At 46.1% G+C, this 7707-nt stretch overlaps 1 non-coding gene across 1 annotated transcript; it reads left to right on the top strand.

Moving 5' to 3' along the window:
• trnas-aga (transfer RNA serine (anticodon AGA)) lies at positions 1-82 on the top strand. The gene has a single exon. It is a non-coding gene; the product is annotated as a tRNA-Ser (tRNA).
• The last annotated feature ends 7625 nt before the right edge of the window (positions 83-7707 follow it).

The raw sequence follows: 7707 nt of genomic DNA on the forward strand, positions 1-7707 counted from the left end.
GTAGTCGTGGCCGAGTGGTTAAGGCGATGGACTAGAAATCCATTGGGGTTTCCCCGCGCAGGTTCGAATCCTGCCGACTACGAAGGTTATGAGCTCTTATAAAAGGGTCCTACAGAAGAGCTGTTCATTGTGCAGGCATTTCACCCCAAAGGGATCTCAAAATTGAGGAAATACAAAACAACGAGAGCTCTTTCTTTGTTATCAAATATGTTATACTCTCGTATAATGATGGGTATAAATAAGTTAAAATGATAAATCATGCTGTGTGGATTATTATAAATGCTTTATCGTAAATCTCCACAAGGTGGCGCTGCTGTCTCATTTATTCTTGCATCAAAAATGTTCTTTCCTTCTGCTGTTGAATTACAGGATGCGATTTAGTTTGAAGTACATAATTTTTCATATGCGGAACAGTAAAACTTGTAATTAAAGTAAATAAATGGATATGTGTGAAAATGTGAAAGACTAAAAGACATGAAATTAGGAACTTTTCCACTTCACATCTCATCAGCGATGCCATCTTTATCAAACATAATGAAATCATTAACAAAATTGGCATAAAAAATTTGACTAGCCTTTCTTCTGCTTCTTTGTTATTATGAAGAAAATGAAGGCTATAGATTATATATGTGTTTGACAGATTAAGTTATAAAGTACACTACCTAAAAGCCTTCTCCAAGACGACCCAAAGACTTTCAATGGGGCTGAGGTCAGGACTCTCATCTCATCTCATTATCTCTAGCCGCTTTATCCTGTTCTACAGGGTTGCAGGCAAGCTGGAGCCTATCCCAGCTGACTACGGGCAAAAGGCGGGGTACACCCTGGACAAGTCGCCAGGTCATCACAGGACTGACACATAGACAACCATTCACACCTACGGTCAATTTAGAGTCACCAGTTAACCTAACCTGCATGTCTTTGGACTGTGGGGGAAACCAGAGCACCCAGAGGAAACCCACACAGAGAACATGCAAACTCCGCACAGAAAGGCCCTCGCCGGCCACAGGGCTCGAACCCGGACCTTCTTGCTGTGAGGTGACAGTGCTAACCACTACACCACCGTGCCGCCCAGTCAGGACTCTGTGGTGGACAATTCGGTGTCAAGTCAAGTTTATTTGTATAGCGCTTTTAACAATAAACATTGTCGCAAAGCAGCTTTACAAAATTTGAACAACTTAAAACATGAGCTAATTTTATCCCTAATCTATCCCCAATGAGCAAGCCTGTGGCGACGGTGGCGAGGAAAAACTCCCTCAGACGACGAAGAACCTCAAGAGGAACCAGCCTCAAAAGGGAACCCATCCTCATTTGGGCAACAACAGACAACATGACTATAACAAAACAGTCCGAACATAAAGTCAGCTTCGTTGACTTGGATTCATATATGGATAGTGAGAGTAAAGTTAAAATAATCATGCTTTGTGGATTAGTATAACTGCTTTATCATAAATCTCCACAAGGTGGCGATGTTGTCTCATTTCTTCTTGCTTTATTATACAGCACGAAATATTTTTATACATGGAATAGTTGAGGTGTTGAATCTCTGGAGTTTGGAGTGTAGTAAAGCTGTATGAGGTAGTAGTCGTGGCCGAGTGGTTAAGGCGATGGCCTAGAAATCCATTGGGGTTTGCCTGCGCAGGTTAGCATCCTTACGACTAATTTACTGTTTGTACTTTTGTTGAGAAACTTGTTCTTGGAAATTCATGACTGATCAACCAGCAAATTCTACTGCTATTAGGTTCAATACCTTTTATCTGGAACTGTGGAAGTGTACATATTCTGAACAGATGATAAAAATTAACACAGGTTGATGCAATCATGGCGGCATGGTGGTGTAGTGGTTAGCGCTGTTGCCTCACAGCAAGAAGGTCCGGGTTCGAGCCCCGTGGCTGGCGAGGGCCCTTCTGTGCGGAGTTTGCATGTTGTCTGCGTGGGTTTCCTCCGGGTGCTCTGGTTTCCCCCACAGTCCAAAGACATGCAGGTTAGGTTAACTGGTGACTCTAAATTGAGTGTGAATGGTTGTCTGTGTCTATGTGTCGGCCCTGTGATGACCTGGCGACTTGTCCAGGGTGTACCCTGCCTTTCGCCCGTAGTCAGCTGGGATAGGCTCCAGCTTGCCTGTGACCCTGTAGAACAGGATAAAGCGGCTAGAGATAATGAGATGATAATGAGATGAATGATGCAATCATCTTTCGAAGTCAGGGGTGTCAAACTCAAGGCCTGCGGCCCAGATCCGGCCCGCGATATAATTATATACGGCCCGTGAGATCATTTCATGTGGCTATTATTAATGGCCCGCCGGTAAATAGCGCTCCCACCACTCATACTACAAATCCCACTATGCACTGCAACAGCTGCCGCGCAGGTCAAAACCTGTGCACCAACCCGTTTTCCCGCACTGTCAATAACACATTGATCAGTGGTCAGCGGATAAAAGCATCGGTCAGCACTTTTTACACACTTTTTTCTGTGGATGAGAGCACCGACAAGACTGACACTGCACAGCTGGCAATCTTCACCCGTGAAGTGGACTCCAGTTTGTGTTACAGAGGACCTTTTGGGTATTAAACCAATGCACGACACAACCACAGGAAAAGACATATTTGAAGAAGTATCTAAATGTGTGAATGACATGAAACTGCCCTGGGACAAACTTACGGGACTGACGACAGATGGAGCGCCTGCGATGTGCGGGGAAAAGAGTGGATTGGTGGGACGGATGTGGGAGAAGATGCAGAGGGAGAACTGCACAGGTGAGCTGAAAGTGTATCACTGCATCATACACCAGGAAACGCTGTGCAGCAAAGTCCTGAAGATGGAACATGTCATAAGCACCGTAACACAGACAGTTAACTTTATAAGAGGCGAAGGTTTAAATCACTGGCAGTTTCAGTCTTTTCTGGAGGAAATACTTTCTGAATTTGGTGACGTGCCTTATCACACAGAGGTGCAATGGCTGAGTCGAGAAAAAGTGTTCAGCAGATTTTTCAAGCTGCGTGAGGAAATTTGTCAGTTCATGGAAAGTAAAGGACTCAACAGGGCTCCAGGATGAAAAGTGGCTGCGTGAGTTGGCCTTTCTGTGCGACATAATGAAGCATCTTAATGCATTAAACCTCCAGCTTCAGGGACGGGACCGTGTGATTACAGACATGTATGACGCAGTGAAAGATTTTCAAGTCAAGTTGCACCTGTGGGAGACGCAGATGCAAAAAGGGAACTTATGCCACTTTCCATGTTGCCAAAAAAATCACAGATCAGGCCTCCACCGCTGTGTTTCCAGCTGCGCTTTTTGCTGCTAAACTGAACACACTGAGTTTACAAGGCGCTTTGCCAACTTTGAAGTGCAGAAATTTAACTTCGAACTGTTCAGAAGTCCATTTGCAGTTGACGTGGAGAAAGCAAACATCCAGATGGAACTGATAGAACTCCAGTATAACGGCACGCTTAGGGCAAAGTATGACTCTGTGGGGCCCGCACATTTCCCCCAATTCATTCCTGACACGATGCCCCAACTCCCCTACACACTGCTCGAATGCTCTGCATGTTTGGTAGTGCATACCTGTGTGAGCAACTTTTCTCTGTGATGAAGATGAACAAAACCACACAAAGAAGTCTCACTGATGCACATCTCCATTCCATCCTGAGAGTTTCCACAGCTGAGCCTAACCCCAAACATAAATGAACTTGCAGCCAAGAAAAGATGCCAAGCATCTGGCTTGGAGAAATGAAATAACAGAGAAAACTAAATAGCTTTTTTTTTTCTTGTTTCTGGACTTTTTGCTGATATCACATCAGTTTTTATTTGAAAAATTTGCAAATTTTCATCAGCTTGAAATATTCTCATTTTGCCTGATGTTATTTTTGAAGAGAAATATAATTTTATATTTTATTTAATGTGTTGAGGAAAAAGTTGTTGTATTCTGGCTATTCAAATTCATATTGCTGATTAAAATATTGTCAGTTTTAGACTGTTCAATAAATGTTAATCCTGTTTGGCCCGCGATTTAGACTGTGTTTTCAATTTTGGCCCGTTCTGTGATTGAGTTTGACACCCCTGTCTAAGTAATCGATATTCAAATTCTAGTGGAATGTTACAAAAATGATGCCATTAGAAATTGGGGCTCAAATGCAAAAATCTCATTATGAATGTTGTAATTTTGACCTACAAGTTTGTACCTATCACGTAGCTAAACTCTAAGCTGAATTTCACACTTTCTCATCGTCGTTGTTGGTTGTCCATCACTAGCGATGATGACTGCTTCATTGGGATGTGCAGAAATGCAGATGGGCCGCGAGGCCCACACCAGAGCAACAGAGTCACCCGCAGCGGTGAAACGAACGGCCCGGCCTCACGAAGTGCCTTGCACATTAATGTAAGACAAGCAATGTCGTGCCCCCATCGTGTTGTCTCTCTGGACCTCCAGACCTGATGCCAAGTGGTGCACAAAAGTGCCACAAACCTGACAGGTATGGAAGTTGCCCTGCAGTGACAACTGACTTGCCAAGTGATGCCATTCGTTGGCCACTTGAGTGGCGCTTCTGCATGCCATCTGGTGATCTGCCACATTTCACCAAAAAACGCCCTGCTTGCCACAGCCTTACTGGTGATGTACTATTTAACCCATAGCTGGAACCCAGGCAGGTGCTACCACTCCGGGTCAGAGTGGACCTGAGAGCAATGGTGATTAAGGGGTAACGCCACTTTCCCCAATACTCAAGTCCTCAGACCTGAGACTCACCACCGGTTGCAGTTTAAAGTCATACCCAAGACTATACAGTGAATATGGAGATATTACAAAAATATCATATCACAGTACAATTTCACACTTAAGAGATTATGATTAAAGGTCAGAAGTTTAACTTCATGGCCGTTTCTGAACATTTGGTAGCCATGTAAGATACAACTTCCTCTGGGGCCACATTCACACCCATGATATTATTTAATAGAATTAAAACATTATCGCGGCGGCACGGTGGTGTAGTGGTTAGCGCTGTCGCCTCACAGCAAGAAGGTCCTGGGTTCGAGCCCCGGGGCCGGCGAGGGCCTTTCTGTGCGGAGTTTGCATGTTCTCCCCGTGTCCGCGTGGGTTTCCTCCGGGTGCTCCGGTTTCCCCCACAGTCCAAAGACATGCAGGTTAGGTTAACTGGTGACTCTAAATTGACCGTAGGTGTGAATGTGAGTGTGAATGGTTGTCTGTGTCTATGTGTCAGCCCTGTGATGACCTGGCGACTTGTCCAGGGTGTACCCCGCCTTTCGCCCGTAGTCAGCTGGGATAGGCTCCAGCTTGCCTGCGACCCTGTAGAAGGATAAAGCGGCTAGAGATAATGTGATGTGTGATGTGAAAACATTATCGCATTTATTAAATAACTTTTAAAAACAGCTGATCTAAATACACACTTCTCCCCGCCAAGGGCTGTAAGGGCTCCACTGATAACATTTTTAACAGTCCATCACTGGTGTGTCTAGGGCCTTTAATCTTGGCAGAGCCCATCCCTGTCCAAGCTTGATCAATGGACAATTTAGAGTAGCCAGTAGCCTAACTGCATGTCTTTGGACTGTGGGGAAAACTGGAGTACCTGGAGCAAACCCACGCAGACAAGGGGAGAACATGCAAACTCCACACAGAAAGGCCCTCCTCGGCCATGAGGTTCAAACCTAGAACCTTCTTGCTGTGAGGTGACAGTGCCTCCACTATGCCACCTAATACACATCTATACATATTAAATCTTTAAACAAGTAAAGTAGCCTGTATGGGGAGCCTCAGCGACTCTCTGATACATAAATCTTTTCACCAAATGCTGTTTTGTTTGTCTATTTTAAAATTCATGGAGGCCTTTGGTAGTCTGGAGTCCTTAAGCAACAATTTATAGTGCTACAGCCATGTTCAGATAGAAGTGTGCATTTCAATCATTTATAAATTGCATTTGGTATACCAATTTATTCAGATTTATAGAACGACTTCCGACTAGTGGCACTCACTTCACATCTGATGAAGATATTGGAGCGGCTCTTCCTCAGTCTCCTCAGACCCCAGGTACAACATGCCCAGGACTGTCTGCAGTTTGCGTACCAGGCAGGTGTTGGTGTGGAAGACGCCATCCTCTACCTGCTACACTGAGCCCACTTGCATCTGGATAAGGGAAATGGCACAGTGAGGATCCTCTTCTTGGACTTCTCGAGTGCCTTCAATGTCATTCAGCCCCTTTTGCTTCAGAACAAACTGAACCGAGGGGCGAGTGGACCCTTGCCTGGTCACCTGGCTCTCCAGCTACCTCACTGACAGGCCGCAGTACGTCAGGCTGAAGGACATCACATCTGACACTGTGATTAGCAGCACCAGAGCACCCCAGGGCACGGTGCTGGCCCCTCTTCTCTTCACCCTGTACACCGCGGACTTCTGCTACAACTCAGAGCTGTGTCACATTCAGAAGTTCGCTGATGACACAGCCATCGTTGGGTGTATCAGTGACAACAGAAAGGAGGAGTATAGAAGCCTGGTGAGGGACTTTGCTGTGTGGTGCAACAGGAACCATCTGCAGCTCAACACCTCGAAGACCAAGGAGCTGGTCATTGACTTTGGGAGGTCCAGACCAAGGTCACGACCAGTTCTGATCGAGGTGGAGGCTGTGGATTCCTACAAGTACCTCAGGCTGTGGCTGGACAGCAAGCTGGACTGGACTTGCAACACCAATCGCTTATACAGGAAGGGACAGAGCAGGCTATACTTCCTTTTGAGGCTGCGGTCCTTTAACATCTGCAGGAAACTCCTGTGGATGTTCTATCAGTCTGTGGTCGCCAGTGTCCTGTTTTACACCATGGTGTGCTGGGGGGGCAGCACATCCAAGAAGGACACATCCAGGCTGGACAAACTGATCAGGTAGGCTGGCTCTGTGGTCAGCATGAAGCTGGACTCTCTGGTGACGGTGGCAGAGAAGAGGACTATGGACAAACTACTGAGCATCATGGACGATGCCAGTCACCCTCTGCACATCGTCATCAGCAACTAGAGGAGTCTGTTCAGTGACAGACTGCTCCTTCCCAAGTGCAGGACGAACAGACTTAAAAACTCCTTTGTCCTTCACACCATCAGACTGTACAACTCCTCTCGGGGGGGGGGGGGGAATAACAGGAGGACAGAGGACGGGAAGGAGCAGTAGCCTAGCCTGACAATAAACAATACTGGACAATGTGCAATTAAGGCCCAATCCCAATTCTAATTTCTACCCCTACCCCTCCGCCTTCCCCTCCGCCTTCCCCTTGGCCCTTCCCCTTGAAACTGAGCTACAAGGGATAGGGCTTGAAATTCAACCCTTACGTATTGGGATAGCCCTTCAACGATCGCATACGTCATCGCGTACCTCCGTCAGCGTTTACGTTAGCAAAACGCGACGCGTCATTGGCTGCGACCAGCCGCTACAGTCAGAGCCAGAGGCAGAAATCTCTGCTGGCAGGGTGTGATTTGTTAACTAACACCACTGAATGGGATATCTTTGGCGCTTCGTGCACCACATCCGACAGAATGAGGTGTCAGAACACTCATGTAAACAATAAAAGCGAGAATAACAGAACAAAACGTACGCAGTAAAGCAACCAAAAACAATACTCACTCCCAAAGCTTTTTAGCAGCAGCTTGGATTTCAGAAATCGCTGCTCATTCTCAGCTCGAAAGCGAATCAAGCGGCGTGTTTCCTCTGGATAACAACTTA

The sequence above is a fragment of the Neoarius graeffei genome, chromosome 23 (genome assembly GCF_027579695.1).
Source record: "Neoarius graeffei isolate fNeoGra1 chromosome 23, fNeoGra1.pri, whole genome shotgun sequence".
Taxonomy (NCBI): Eukaryota; Metazoa; Chordata; class Actinopteri; order Siluriformes; family Ariidae; genus Neoarius; species Neoarius graeffei.